Below are 15,382 nucleotides of genomic sequence, written 5' to 3'. Positions count from 1 at the left end.
TACAGAGTGAATTGGAGGTCAGTTACCTTGGGCAATGCAGTGAGCTACTATTCCAAAATAAAAAAAACTAAAAAGAGGGTTGTATAGATAGCTCACTGATAGAGCACCAGCCTTGGAATTCAATCCTTGGGTCTGCAAATCAAACAAATAAGCAAACAAACCCCATCATTCGGTGAGTGGGTAAGAAAAGGTATCATATTCATATAGTAAAGTAACAATCACTAGTAAAAAAAAATAATAATAATGTACTATAATGTACTTATAGCCAGGCATGCTGGCACACACCTTTAATCCCAGCACTCAGGAGGCAGAGGTAGGTGGATCACTGTGAGTTTGAGGCCACCCTGAGACTACATAGTGAGTTCCAGGCCATCCTCAGCTAGAGTGAGACCCTACCTCAACAAACCAAAAAAAAAAAAAAAAAACTACTAACAGAACAACATAGGTGAACCATACACCTACAAAAATATGCTATATGAAATATGCCAGACACAAAAGACTATAAGAGAGACTTAACAAAAGCAGATCAATGGCTGCCTGGGCTTGGGATGGGAATGAGGACTGATTGCAAGTGGAACAAGAGACTTTGAGGGGTGGTGGTGATGGAGATGCTCTGAAACTGGATTATGGTATGATTAAATGACTGTACACATTTACTAAACATCATCAAACTGTTCACTTTCTACAGTAGGCAAATTACATGGTATTGAATTATATACCACAATAAAGTGGCTAAAACATTTTGGAAAAAAAAAAACCACTCTGTTTACTTAGTCATTTTATCCAAACCTGTGCTCTGTGGGACATTATTTGTGGAACATGTTGCCAATTCTGCTAGTTAAGTCTATCAATGCTTCAGTGGCAGACCCAATTGTTTCTTCTTTTCAATATTTTTTCTATTAACAACTTCCATGATTATAAAAAATATTCCATGGTGAAAAAATATTCCATGGTAATGCCCTCCCTACCCCCCACTTTCCCCTTTGAAACTCCATTCTCCATCATATTCCCTCCCCCTCTCAGTCTCTCTTTTATTTTAATGTCATGATCTTTTCCTCCTCTTATGATGGTCTTGTGTAGGTAGTATCAGGCACTGTGAGGTCATGGATATCTAGGCCATTTTGTGTATGGGGGGAGCACGTTGTAAGAAGTCCTACCCTTCCTTTGGCTCTTACATTCTTTCTGCCACCTCTTCCACAATAGACCCCAAGCCTTGGAAGGTGTGATAGAGATATTGCAGTGCTGAGCACTCCTGTCACTTCTTTCCAGCACCATGATGCCTTCTGAGTCATCCCAAGGTCATTGTCATCTGAAAAGAGAAGATTCTCTACCAAAAGTGAGAGTAGCATTAACATATGGGTATGAACATTAAGAGAAGTGCTTACTGGCATAGTATATACAGTTAGCCAGACAGCAGCAGTTGTTACACCCCTAGGGCTCATGACTACCCCTGTTTTAAGTTTTCAGTATCAGGGATGTATTCCCTCCCATGGAGCAGGCCTCCAGTCAAATTAGAGGACAGTTGGTTTCCACCATGACAGACATGCCACTATTGCACCCATTGGCTCCTTTGGCCTGGCTGGCCAAATATAAGGCTTGCAGTGTCCACTGTTGAATATCTTCACTGGTGATTTCTGTCTCTCCCATTAAACTCCATTCAGCATGGCTTTTTCCAGCTCTCTGTCAGCTGGTCTACATGGAGGAGGTTATCAGCTCAGTTCCAGCAGGATTTCTCAGTGGCCTTGCAGGCCAAGTATGTGGAGTCTTCAGCAATAGGGGCAGACCCAATTTTTAACTTGGTATGCAGAAAAGCAAAATAAAATTCTCTATTTCCCAGCCTTTGCAACTTGGTGAGGTGATTTGAGCAGGTTCTGGCCTATGAGATATAATCTTAAGTAATGTATTGTATTTCCAGGAAGGTTATTTAAGGAACTTAGCTCTACTTTTTGCATTTTTCTTTCCCTTTTTCCTTCCAAGGATATCTGGACCAGTGCTTCAGGAGTCATCATGGACCATGAAGTAACCTTGGGAATGACAGCTTAGGATAATGGAGCAAAAGCATTGAGGTCTGGATTATTCCTAAAGTGACAAGCCACTCTTAGCTTGTTCGCTTCTCATCATGCATAAGACAATTGTTCCTTTGCAGTCATTTCTATCACATCTAGCCAAATCTAATCCTAAATTATTAACAGTTAGATGAAAAGAGAATTCTGTGGTCAAGTAATTTTGAAAACTATTAAAGTTTAACAGATTCTACCTTAAACTTTTTATTTTATTTGAGCATGTGAGAGAGACAGAGAAAGAAGCAGATAGAGAGAGAGGAAAAACTGGGCATTCCAGGGCCATAGCTGCTGCAAGCAAACTCCAGACATATGCGCCACCTTGTGCATCTGGCTTATGTGGGTCCTGGGGAATTGAACCTGGGTCCTTTGGCTTTGCAGGCAAGCACCTTAACTGCTAAGCCATCTCATTAGCCCAACAGATTCTAGTAACATATGACCACTTTTAGAGCAATTATCTCCAAAGAATGCCCCCAAAGAGCTACAGTATGCACAACTCCCGTACACAACTTGCATACAACTTGATCCCAAAGCATTTTTTTTGTTTTGTTTTGTTTTTTTTTTTTTCAAGGTAGGGTCTTGCTCTAACCCAGGCTGTCCTGGAATTCACTATGTAGTCTCAGGGTGGCCTTGAACTCACAGCGACCCTCCTAACTCTGCCCTCCGGAGTGCTGGAATTAAAGGTGTGCGCCAACATGCCGGCTTTTCCAAAGCACATTTTCAATGGAGCATCTTAGGATGAATGGTTTAGAAAAATGGTTAAGTGTTGCTCTTAAAAATAAATCTATATTTTGACTCTTCTTATTTTCTTTTTTCTTCTCCTTCTCCTTCTTCTTTTCTCAAGGTAGGGTCTCACTCTAGCCCAGGCTGACTCAGCACTCACTCTGTAGTCCCAGGCTGGCCTTGAATCACAGCGATCCTCCTACTGCCTCCCGAATGCTGGGATTTAAAACATTTTCTTTATTTTTATTTATTTATTTGACAGAGAAAGAGGGAGGGAGGGAGAGAGACAAAGAGAGAGAGAACGGGCATGCCAGAGCCTCTAGCCACTGCAAAAGAACTCCAGACACAGGGTGTGCCCCCTTGTGCATCTGGCTAACGTGGATCCTGGGGAATTGAACCTGGGCCCTTTGGCTTTGCAGGCAAACGCCTTAACCACTAAGCCATTCCTCTAGCCTGAATGCTGGTAGTTAAAGATGTACACTCCAAACCTGGCTTGGCTCTTCCTTTCTAAAATTTCATTTTTACTTTATTTGACAATTTCATACATGCACATAATGTGCTTTAATCATATTCATCCATTACCCTCTCTTATCCCCATCCTCCTCTCACTAACCCCCTTCTTCCTGACTAATCCCCTCCCTACTATCTTTTTTATTTGACAGAGAAAGAGGGAGGGAGGGAGGGGGAGAGGGAGAGAGGGAGAGAGAGGGGGGGGGGAGAATGGGTGTGCCAGGGTCTCCAGCCACTGGAAATGAACTCCAGATGCGTGTGCCCCCTTGTGCATCTGGCTTATGTGGGTCCTGGGGAATCGAACTTGGGTCCTTTGGCTTTGCAGGCAAATGCCTTAACCACTAAGCCATCCCTCCAGCCCCCTTCCTACTTTTATGTATTTTGTGAGTGTGTGTCCCACGGAATTAGATTTAGGTTACTTGCATGAACATGGGTGGGAAATTACTTATCGAATAGGTGACCTATCAGTGGCTGCATCTTTGAAGAACATGACGACCCATTCCCTAGCAACTATTAACCACCAATATACTCTGGGAGGAGTAGCGACTCGTGAGCTCTTCTCTATTCATGATGGACTGTTGATGGCCTCCATTTGTTCAGGAAACCACAGCTGCTGTGAGTTCATGAGTGTGATGGCCCTGTATATCCAGAAGGTAGCATTTCCACAGCACTCCTCCCCAGCCTTAAGCTCTCACATTCTCTCTGTCCATTCTTCCATGATATTCCCTGTGGCTCTTCCTTTCTAACTTTTTTTTTGGCTAGGCAGATAGATCATTGTCCTTAAACGTAAGTGGGATGACAACATAGTTTTGTTGAAAATCCTTGAAAGATTCTCCTAAGATAAATTCCAAACTTCCTGTTATGATCAGCCTATTTCTCTCTCTATAGTGTTTAGCCATTCCCTTCTTGCATTATGACACTTTCAGCCATGCTGGGAATGACACACATTCTCCCTGACCTTTTCACCTCTATACATGCTACACGCCCTTCCCTTCTGCCTGACACTTTCTGCCTGACACCTTGCCTCTTATTTCTGATAAAATAAGCTATCAACTTGTTCACACTCATTCATGCTTGGAGTAATGCCTACCATGTACCAGACAGTGTGCCAGTGCTTGAGTTACAAACACAGTCTCTATCTTGGAAAGGCATGGAATGCAATGACATTAGATTAGGCCTGTATTAGTCCAGGTATGCTAATGGCTGCAACAAACAGCCTTCAGATTTCAGTGACTTGACACTGTGAGTTGATTTCCTGCTCATAGCACAGTCCAGTGCAGATAAGCACAGGGGTTCTTTGCAGTCCGGAACCCAGGCTCATGCTATTGCTACTTCTTGGGTATTCAATGGTAATTTTCCCATCTGACTAGCTGATAAAGGAAGGAAGACAGCTTGGAGGATCAATGGGAGTTTTTAGGGGATGCCCAGAAATAGTATTTTTTAAAATATATTTGTTTATGAGAGAGGTAGGGAGAGAGTATGTGTGTATGAATATGGGCATGCCCGGGCCTCCTGGCCCTGCATGCACCTCATTGTGCATCTGGCTTTATGTGGGTACTGGGGAATCAAACCCAGACAGTCGGGTTTTGCAAGCAAGTGCGTTTAACCACTAAGCCACCTCTCCAGCCCCAGAAATATCTTATTTCAGTCTGGATTTCACTTTCTAGAGCTCAGTCACATGGATCTAGCTGATTACTGAGAACCATAATTTTGCTGTAAGCCTAAGAGGAAAATGGAACGGTCTGGTGAAAATAGCCTTTTTCTTTCTTCCACGGATCTATAGGCGGGAACAGTGAAGAAGCTCATGGCTTTATGGAGGAAACACACAAGTGAACAGAGAGTGAGTCAGGGAGACAAGAGAGCAGAGTCTGGTGCTGCCCATCTCCTGCCTGTAGAGTTACTGTGGGAAAGTTCTAGAACTTCTGTGACTCCTTTCTGAGCTCCTAACAATTGTTTTTCTGTGGGCCTTTGGAAATGGAGACATACTATATAGTATAGATTTTCATGCATCACTGACCTCACCCCTGTAGCAGGCCTTCAGAGGCCCTGTCGTCAACCCTTTCTTCTTTTAGCCGTTGCTGTGGTGATGAGCAGCTAGTGCTATGTGGGCTTCCAGGGACTGCTCATGGCTGGGCCTTGACAGTACCTTGTCTTGGGGTCCTCCTGTGTGTCCCTGTCAACTTTGAGTTTGGGGATACCACAAAAGCTCACTTGGGCCAGGCGTGGTGGTGCACACCTTTAATCCCAGCACTGGGGAGGCAGAGGTAGGAGGATCACTGTGAGTTCGAGGCCACCCTGAGTCTACATAGTGAATTCCAGGTCAGCCTGGGCTAGAGGGAGACCCTACCTTGAGAAACCAAAAAAACCACCAGGAAAAAGGGGGGGGGGGTTGGAGGAATAGCTTAATGGTTAAAGAGCTTGCCTGTGAAGTCTAAGGACCCAGGTTCCATTCCCCAGTATTCATTTAAGCCAGATGCACAAGATGGCACATGTGTCTGGAGTTTGTTTGCAGTGGCTGGAGAATCTAGCATGCTCATTCTCTCTCTCCATCTGCCTCTCTCAAGTAAGCAAATTAAAAAAAAATAATAAAACCTTAAGAAGCTCACTTTCACTTGGCATCTAAACATGAACAACTGGTATGAATCTTTATTCAGTGAGAGTTAAGCTGCCCATTCCATAAACAATATTGAGTCTCACTACATAATTTTTAAAAAGTATTTTATTTTATTTATTTATTTATTTGACAGCAAAAGAGAGAGAGAGAGAGAGAGAGAATGGGCCCACCAGGGCCTCCAGACACTCCAAATGAACTCCAGATGCATGCGCCCCCTTGTGCACCTGGCTAACGTGGCTGGCTCCTGGGGACTCAAACCTGGGTCCTATGACTTTTCAGGCAAACGCCTTAACCGCTAAGCCACCCCTCAAGCCCTTGAGCCTCATTTTATATAGTTTCTCAGAGAATAATCCCAGAGCAGAAGCACTTTGTGGAGGCCAGACTAAAAACCATACTGGTCCCAACTTTTCTTCTCAGCCTTACAGCTTTGTCTCACTGCTGCTCTACAGAACCCGGCTGTCTCTGGACAACCCAGAAGCCAGCACAGAGTAGTTTAGCTATCTCTCCCCACCGCCCCCTCACCCAGCAATGCTCTCCCATGGGACCCTGGCTACTGCTGACAAGCCTTAAGAGTCAGATTCCACTAACCCCTCTCAGTTCTGCAGGCAGATTCTTTCAAGGTCAAGCCTGCAGCCTTCTTCTGAATGCCAGACCCTTCCTTTGCAGGTACTCAGAGCAGTTAGCTGCCAATCCATCACGGCCTCCTACTGATTCCTTGTTTGGTGACCTAACATTGTGTGTTTTAAATTTTCCTGTGCTGCTGACTTCCCTCAAACTTTGAGAACAGCAATTACTGACAAGTCTGTCTCCTCTCTCCCATCTGCACCCCTTGTCCTGCCCTTTTGGCTCTCTTGCCCCTGTGCATTGGACATTCATGCCTCCTCGATCTGGACTCATTTCTTCACAGCCTTTTCCCGGAAATGAAAAGTGCATAGATCTGAGCCCCTTGGGCACTGTTGAGGACTGGATCTTTTGATCCTGGGGTTTGGGCTAAAGGGATGTGACTAACCAGCCGGCTGGTTTGGCTTTATGTAACAGCATCTAGGCTTAGGAGATAAGTAAGCCGTCCCTGCGAGGCTGCAGCAAGGGGAGGGGGGAACAACACAAACAACTCTGGATTACACAACTCTCTCTCACCAGTTTGGCAGAGCTGGACAATCTTAGCATCTAGGTATAGCTTGTCCCCAACTAGAATGAAAGCTTCTTGAGGACAGAGAATGCGGTTTGCCTTAATACCACATCTTTGTGTCCAAAACAGTATCTACAGCAGAGCTGGAACATGATTAACATTTAAGGAAAGATGAAAGAGGAGGAAGGAAAGGCTGGGAGACATTCTGACCAGCCTTGAGGCAAAGAAAAGCAGGTGCCAGGTGAGACAGATAGATGGCAAGGGGGCTGCTACCTGTGTAATTTTCAAACTGGTCAAATCTGAGGCATCTTACAAGAAGTAGAAAAGCAAAACTATGAAGAGTTAGGGCCAAAGGCTAAAAGCCATAGGAAAACTGGAATTTGAAAGGAGCAAAAACTATTCTCCCTGGAGTGGCTCTAGTAACTCTTTGCTAAATCATTAAAGTTACCCTTGATGTACTCAAACCATGGTCATCTTCAATGCATCTGCTAAACGGCTCTTAGAATCATTAGATTGAAGTCACTACTGTTTTAAGGTCATGTGAACCTCTAAAGTCAGAATCCAGGCAGCTTTTTAGTCGACAGTGGGGGAGGGGGTAGTGGTGGAGGGAGAGGGGCGAGAAGGGAGGTGATCGCTAAGTGCCCGGTGGGAGGGATGCTATGCATAGTATTTAGTGGGCATTAATCGCTCCTGTCCTAATTGCTCCTCCCCATCTCTGGTCTAACTTCCTTCCTCCCTCCATCTGCTTTCTTTATGGCGTTTATCACTCTCTGCCCCTTGCACTTATTTATTTATCATCTTTCTTTTGCCTGTTCTATGACAGCAAGGTCTGTGTCCTATTGACCGCTGTATCCTGTCTTAGATCGATGTCTGGTATTTCGTGGGCACTTAAAAATTAGCTGTTAACGAACGAATTAAGGAATATAACAATTAGTTGAATCACTGCCATTTACTGGGCCCCCGTCCTTGAGAATGCCTCAAGGATGGTAGTGGAGACAGGCCCGAAAATAAATACACCATGGCACGACACCTGCTTTTACCAAGGCATACCCAACGTTCTGCAGGATCCCCGGGGCTGGAAAACTCCCAAGATGTGCAGGGCCTTGAGAAGAAGCCAGTTGTGAGCCACGGAGCCAGGAGGAGCGGCAGCAGACACGGCTGGAGACAGATGATGGGGCTCCTGCCTTTGCTAGGCCCTCTCAGCATCTTCCCTTCCTGACCCAGCGCGCCCTTCGCTTCTCCTGGCATCTTGTCTGCCGCTACCCGGACCCTTACCAGAACCCTTCGGTCTCAGGACCCCAGCTACACCCTCTGCCATCCCTGGAGAACCAGCCCCGAGCTTTCCAGATTGCTAGCCCCGCTACCTGAGAAAGACCTCCACCTGCAGTCCAAACCCTCGCCACCCCCCACCCCACCCCAAGCCTGCAAGCACCCCACATCCCCGCCCCGCCCACCGCCTGCGGTCTGCGGCGTGGAGGACCCCGCCCCGCCCCCTCCGCCCGCAGGACCCCGGCCCCGCCCCACCCCCTTGGTCCTGCTGCTGCTCCATCCGGGGGAGGGGGGGGGCGGGGCTGGGCGCTGCGCCTTCTCCAAATCCGGGAGGAGGGGGGAGGAGGGAGGGAGGTGGCGAAGCAGGGGGCGGGGCATCTCCGGCACGGGCCAATCAGCGCCGCGATCACATCCATGCAAATACGAGCACAATGGAGCGAGCCCATCACTCGCCCCTGCAAGCAAGCTTGAAATGGGCTTCTCTCTGAGCAGCAGCCACGCTGACCAATAGCCGTGTGTTTTGGATCAGGGGTGCCCAATGGCAGGGCGGGAGAGGCGGGTCCGAGGTTATGTTAGGGTGTCCTTGCAGGGTGTCTGAGCTAAACTTCACCAAATAATAGCTGTTTGTATTTTGGCTGCTGCAGGAGCCATTTTAGGTAAGTTCTTCTCTTAACTTTTTATTTTCCTCCCCGGTCTCTGCGGACTGGCCTTGTCTACGGGACCCCGGCTCCGCCCCGCCGGTGAGGTTGGGGGTCCCCCTATGAATGAAGCTTGGGCTAAGGGGGCTTGCGAGAGGCACGAGGCCCGGCCGGGCAGGGGTCCGAGCCAGGCTTGGCGAGCGTGGTGGTGGCGGTGGCGGCGGCGGTGGCGGTGGGGGAGGGAAGGACGGAGGGAGGGAGGACCCGCGGCCAGCCGAGGCCCGAGGCGTGATGCCGGGGCTTTGCTCCGCCGCACCGGGCTCGCTCCGCTGAGGCCGAGCTCCGTCCTTGGAGTGCACCGCCGCCGAGGGCCGCGCCACGGGGCCCTGGGGAGGTGGGGGGGAGAGGGAGAAGGGGGTCTGGGGGACCCTGGCCGCGGGGCCTGGCGACGGGGCGGGGCCTGCGGAGGGCACCCCCTCTTCCTCCCTCCCTTGGGGTGGGGGGGGACAGCCAGCCACGGACCCCGGGGCGACCGCTTGCTCGCGCCGCCGCCCCCCGCCGGGAAGTTGCTGGGGTGTCGGCGTCCTGCGTCTGTTTGCAGGGGTGGAGGAGGGTGGGCAGGGGCCGGGATGCTGCTCTGGGAAGGGGTGGCCCTCTCCCCTTCCCTCCTCTCCTCTCCCCTCCCCAAGCGCGGCCTCGGGTCGTGCGCCCTCTCCCGCCCCCTTCTTCTTACGCACTGGCGCGCTCACGTCCCCTGAAAATTGAAGCCCTGGAGGTAGTGCAAAAAAAAAAAAAAAAAAAGCCACCCCGCTGCCAAGTTTGGTGCGTTATTAGATGGCATGTTTGAGCTTGAAAAGGAAAGAAAATTAAAAATTAAGAAAAGAAAATTAAAACCAACCTGGGCCCCTTCAGGCTATTTATTTTCTGTCCTCTCGGAGAAGTAACGGGAGCCTTACCGTCGTGTCTAAATTTCCAGGGACATACCTGTCAGATGTGCATGCACGGAGGTTTTAACAGTCCCTCCATCTCTCTCTTTTTTTTTTTTTTCCTTTAAAGAGGTTATTAGGAAATCCCCGCACTAGTGAGATAATTGAAATCTGAGTTTGTTTGCAGCTTCAGTTTTATTTGATCCAATTAAAAATGCATAAGCAGGCACTTTATATTTGTGTACATAGAGCATTCCTAGTTTCAGTTATGACTAATATGACTGTGGTCTCACTAGTATAAGATCTAATAAGGCAGTATAATTCAATTTTGAGCTTGTAGGCCCATGTTCTCCAAATTAGGGTTTATGGACCATTAGTAATCTGGCCAAGGTTTCTAGTGAACCCCTGGCGTCTCTGAGCGTCTTTTTCCCGGGGGGAGGGGGGGTTGTGCCTAATTCTGCACCCCGTGACAACCATTTATTTCTGGTGTAACTGATCCGCGAAACAGAGAAAATGGGTATTTAAATATTTGTTGTTTGGGAGGCATCTGGAAAAATGCTGCCTAAAATATTGTTTCCTGAGTGGTATATAAGAATATCATATTAGGCCCCAAGTTTAACATACTTTATGGGAACCTGCAAGGAAGAGTCTGGACAGAGACTCCTTTGCTCTGCTCTAAGGCTGTCAATATTGTGATTTATTGGAAGGAGATTGGATTCCATTGGCAGTACATGGCATCATAGTTTGACCCGAAGCCAAATTGACAGAACAGGTTGGCAACCTTAGAGAGTTTTGTGAGCTTCATGGGTCTCTAGCCAATAGAAAGATTTGAGATCTGTGTGTGGTAAAATGATTAGACATGAATTGTCAAATAGCATGGTTTATGCCAACCGGAGCAGGTGGTTTCGTATAAGCAAAAGCCTGGGAACATGTGGAGTGGTATGACTTAATTTTGAAGAGGACAGATTTCATAGATGAGTTTTTTTTTTTTTTTTGTCTTTAAACTTGAAACTTTTTTTTCTTCTTTAGTGGACTATGTTAAAAAGTAACTCATATTCCCCCTCCCCTCCAACCTCCACAAGACACTTTTTGGTTAGTTTTGGAATCTCCCTTACAGTAAGAAGTTTGCAGTACTGTTCCTTGCCTGAGTATATGTCGTCTGTCACAGTGTGAAGAGGACTTGGGTTTCCACTGCGTTGTTGGTATGGTCTCTCTGGAGTCATGGTTTTGTTCTTCACTTTTATTTGCCCATGATTTTTATTTTATTTTTTCGAGGTAGGTTCTCACTCAGGGTGGCCTCGAACTCATGGCTATCCTCCTACCTCTGCCTCCCGAGTGCTGGGATTTAAAGGCATGCGCCACCACGCCCGGCTTGCCCTTGATTTCTAAACATGCTATATCTTTATAATTATTTTGATACTTTGTTCCTGGAGGTTTTCTGAACTTTTCAGGCAGAACTCTTTAAGAATTTGCAAACACCGGTTAAAAGTAGAATGGGAGAGCACAGCTTGACTTGCTACATTTCTGGAAGACCCATGGTGTGATTTTTTTGTTTGTTTTGTATTTACTAGTTTACTTTTCCTGTAACTGTTTCAAACATGGAAGAAAACCTGTAGCAGAATTGTATCTCTTTAGGAGCCACCTCTATTTATGGTTTTTCCAACTTAACACTGCAGGAAGTTTATCATAAACAATATGCCCCCCCCCCCATCTCCGGGCTACTGTGTCTTTGAGATAGATGTCTTTGGTTTATTTAAGTTTCAGATACATTTTTGGTTTTCTTGAAAGTGTAGCTTAGGCCCAAATCAAGTTTGTGGTTATGTCTTCCTGTGTTTAAACCACGAGGCTCCATAACCTCAGGCTTCATTCTCCACTGTCACTGTGAGTCCCTGTGCTTTCCAGCTTTCATGGAAAGACTGCGTTGGTCATGACCAAATGGGTCACACATGTACCACACATGTTCTGAACTCCTTTTGAACCGGTTTTAGGATTAGAGAACCTGCAGAAATACCTTTGCTACTGGACAGTGACACATTGCAGACCAATTCTCATTTTCCCCCAACAGATGCGCATAGCTTGTTGCAAGGCCTGAGATGATTTTGATCTCCATAAATACTTAGTGGGTCTTCTGCATTTATTTCCTCATTCCTCATGAAAGCTATGATTTACAAAAAAAAAAAAAAAAAGCTGTGATTTGTTTCAAGTGAAAAGCTGTGGTGTCCATGGACTTTCTGCATTCTTCTGTTCCGGATTACTATACTGAAAACTCTTTGAAATACATAAAATAATGGCAAGGGCTTGAGTATCTTGTTCCCTAGAGAACATTTTTGTTTGCAATAGAATGTGACATACTTGGGAGACCAGCAAAGAGAACTGACTGAATACCTGGTGTGTGTCCTGCGTCCAGCTCTGGGTGGGGCTGCTAGGTACTCTGCTTGGGTGGCCAGCTGGACTGTGCTAGGAAAGGAAGCAACATATTTAAGGCCATAAAGCTAGGAAGAGCTAGAGCTGGGTTTGCTTTGAACCCGTTGTCGTTTGGTTGCAAAGCACATTCCTTTTCACCAGTAATTCTCTGCAGAGATGCATCTGAAAGTGCGTGTGTGCTGTGGTATTTTAGTGTGGTGCTGTGCCAGTTGACACCTATTCCTAAGTTGTTCTGTACGTGCGTCCAGCTCTGCTCTTCCATTTCAGGAGCTCCTCGCTGAACATGGGAATTAGCATACAGCGATGGTAGCATTCTCCCTCCTCCTCTCTGTAGTGCACTTAGGAGTTCAGGCGTACTGGTGTGCGATATTCATGACGTGCACAGGGAGAAGGCATTCACTTTTTCCTTGCCAAATGTTCTTTTTTCTTTCGTGCATGTTGTGGAGGCGTTGATACCCTCGTGAGAAATTCCGCTACTTCCATAAAAGTCCTGAAGGTAGTAAAATGGAGTTATTTTAAAATATCCATTGCTGTTCCTATCCTAAATGAAATTATTTGCCTAGAAAACAAAAAATGTTTATGTTTTGTCTATAGTACCTGTGCTTGTTGGTTTTTATAGTCTGTGATGGGGTCATTCTGCCTCCTTTTATTCTTTGTGTCATCGGCCATCACTGTTTTATTCTCAGGCCTGTAGAATGTGATGGTATATGTGACATAAGTTAATAAAAAATTTTTTCTTAAGAATCAGCATTTTTTAAAATAGATGAATTTTTTTTCTCTGTAATCATTGTAAAATGACTTAAAATTTTTTATAAGGAAAAAGACCTGATCTTTTTTTTTAAATTATTTATTTATTTATTTGAGAGCGACAGTCACAGAGAGAAAGACAGATAGAGGGAGAGAGAGAGAGAATGGGCGCGCCAGGGCTTCCAGCCTCTGCAAACGAACTCCAGACGTGTGCGCCCCCTTGTGCATCTGGCTAACGTGGGACCTGGGGAACCGAGCCTCGAACCTGGGTCCTTAGGCTTCACAGGCAAGCGCTTAACCGCTAGGCCATCTCTCCAGCCCAAGACCTGATCTTTTAACAGACTTACTGTTTACCTATTTCAGGTGAACCTAACATACTAAGACAGTATCTGAAGATTTCAGGAAAAGGAAAAACTGAGAAGTAGAGTTTTAGTAGAATGCTCTCTGGATGCAAAGTCAAAGATACCTGCAAGGTGATAGACGTGTCTTTTCATTTTCTAAATAGTGAGCACTGTTTCCATGTACTTGTCCCTTACAGCTCTTATAAGGAGTATTACTTACCTAGTTTTATGGTTATAATGTTTATCAAGCAGTTGCATTTTAAACATGTTTTAGGGTTTCTTGTCCATTGTGACCAAGATAGCTTCATTTGGAATTTGCATATTTTTAAATTCCAAGATTGTTTATTTTAAAGGCTGACTTCAGGTTAAGACAGTCTGTGTACTTTGGTGATAACACCGGCCTTCTCTCTAGTTACTGTGGCAACATTGGCCTTCTGTTCCTATCTAGGTACTGTGGTAACACCAGCCTGATGTTCCCATCCAGGTACTGTGGTTAACACTGGCCACATAGTCCCACCTAAGTATTGTGGCAACATCAGCCATCTGTTCCCATCTAGGCACTGTGGTAATGCCACCCTTATATTCCCACATAGGTGCTTTTGTAACATTCGCCTTCTGTTCCCATAAAGGTACTTTAGTAACATCAGCTTTCTATTCCCATCTAGGTACTGTGGTAACACCAGCCTTCTGTTCATATCTAATTCAGTTGTGACTTTTAAATACTGAGATTCATGTGCTTTTAGGGAGTCAATGGTTGGTCTGCAAATACCACAAAACAGTACGCAAAATTTTGTTTGATTGTTTTTTTTTAATTTTTTTAATTTCACATTTCAAATTCAGATCATACATACTAAGTATTATGAAAAGTCCTTTAAGATTCAATATTTGAATACCCCCTTTCTTTTTTGTTTTTTGAGGTAGGGTCTCTCACTGTAGCTCAGGCTGACCTGGAATTCACTAGGTAGTCCCAGGGTGGCCTTGAACTCACAGTGATCCTCCTACCTCTGCCTCCTGAGTGCTGGGATTAAAGGTGTGTGCCACCCTGCCTCGTTTAAATCTTCTCTTTCTTTTGTAGAGCCCTCCACTCTTGGGAGCCTTCCTATATTTCCTTAGTAATCTACTTTGCTCTGCCCAGAAGATTGCCACAGTATCTCGTTGGAATTTGGAGAATTACAAGTTAGCTAATTTTGCTTGTCAGCATCAAGACAGGTGTCAAATTAGATGGTTACATTAATAGCTATTGGGTTACTGTTGCATTATGTATTTTTACCCCTACGGTTGGCAACACATGTTTCTGTAACACCATAAGGGATTACATCTTTTTTTTTCAAGATAGGGTCTCACTCTAGCCCAAGCTAACCTCTAACTCACTGTATAGACCCAGGCTGCCCTTGAGCTCACAGCAGTCTTCCTACTTCTGCCTCCTGATTGCTGGGGTTAAAGGTGCCACCACGCCTGGTGGTGATTACATCTTCTGCATAAATCCCGCTAGGTTTTACTAACTCACAAAAGCATCACAACCACTGGAACCAAACACCAGCTGTCTGATTGGTGAAAGCAAAAATGAATCCTTGGGTTTAAAGACTGGGCAAGAGAGAGGGGAGATCCTGTACTGAATTTTACATCTCAAAAATAGGAAATGAGCCGAGTATGGTAGTGCATGCCTTTAATCTTAGCACTCTGGGAGGCAGAGGTAGGAGGATCACTGTGAGTTTGAGGCTACCCTGAGACTACACAGTGAATTCCAGGTCAGCCTGAGCTAGAGTGTGACCCTACCTTGAAAAACCAAAATAATAAAGAATAAATAAATAATAAAGAATAAATAAAATTAGTTGTTTTGCATGAATGAAAAAGCATCTTATGCCTGATTGCTGATTTAAGACTTCGAACCTTTCTTGGAAAAAGTCCCTGTCTCAGTTGGTTGCACTGGGGAGTTGCTTCTGCAGTATTCCTGGGGTCATCTCCAGAATCCTCCCCTCCCTGTGCTCTTCTAGATGGCCC

At 45.6% G+C, this 15,382-nt stretch overlaps 1 protein-coding gene across 1 annotated transcript in view; it reads left to right on the top strand.

The window, feature by feature from the left end:
- The first annotated feature begins 8,871 nt into the window (after nucleotides 1–8,871).
- The window catches only part of Chd6 (chromodomain helicase DNA binding protein 6), a 199,330-nt gene continuing 192,819 nt past the window's right edge, over nucleotides 8,872–15,382 (top strand). The window contains exon 1 of the mRNA XM_045156931.1: nucleotides 8,872–8,961. The gene's annotated coding sequence lies outside the window, so the exon portion shown is untranslated. The remainder of the gene's footprint in view (nucleotides 8,962–15,382) is intronic.

Source organism: Jaculus jaculus, chromosome 8 (assembly GCF_020740685.1).
Source record: "Jaculus jaculus isolate mJacJac1 chromosome 8, mJacJac1.mat.Y.cur, whole genome shotgun sequence".
Lineage (NCBI taxonomy): Eukaryota > Metazoa > Chordata > Mammalia > Rodentia > Dipodidae > Jaculus > Jaculus jaculus.
Note: the sequence above shows the minus strand (reverse complement) of the source record. Positions and strands in the feature narration are given on the sequence as shown.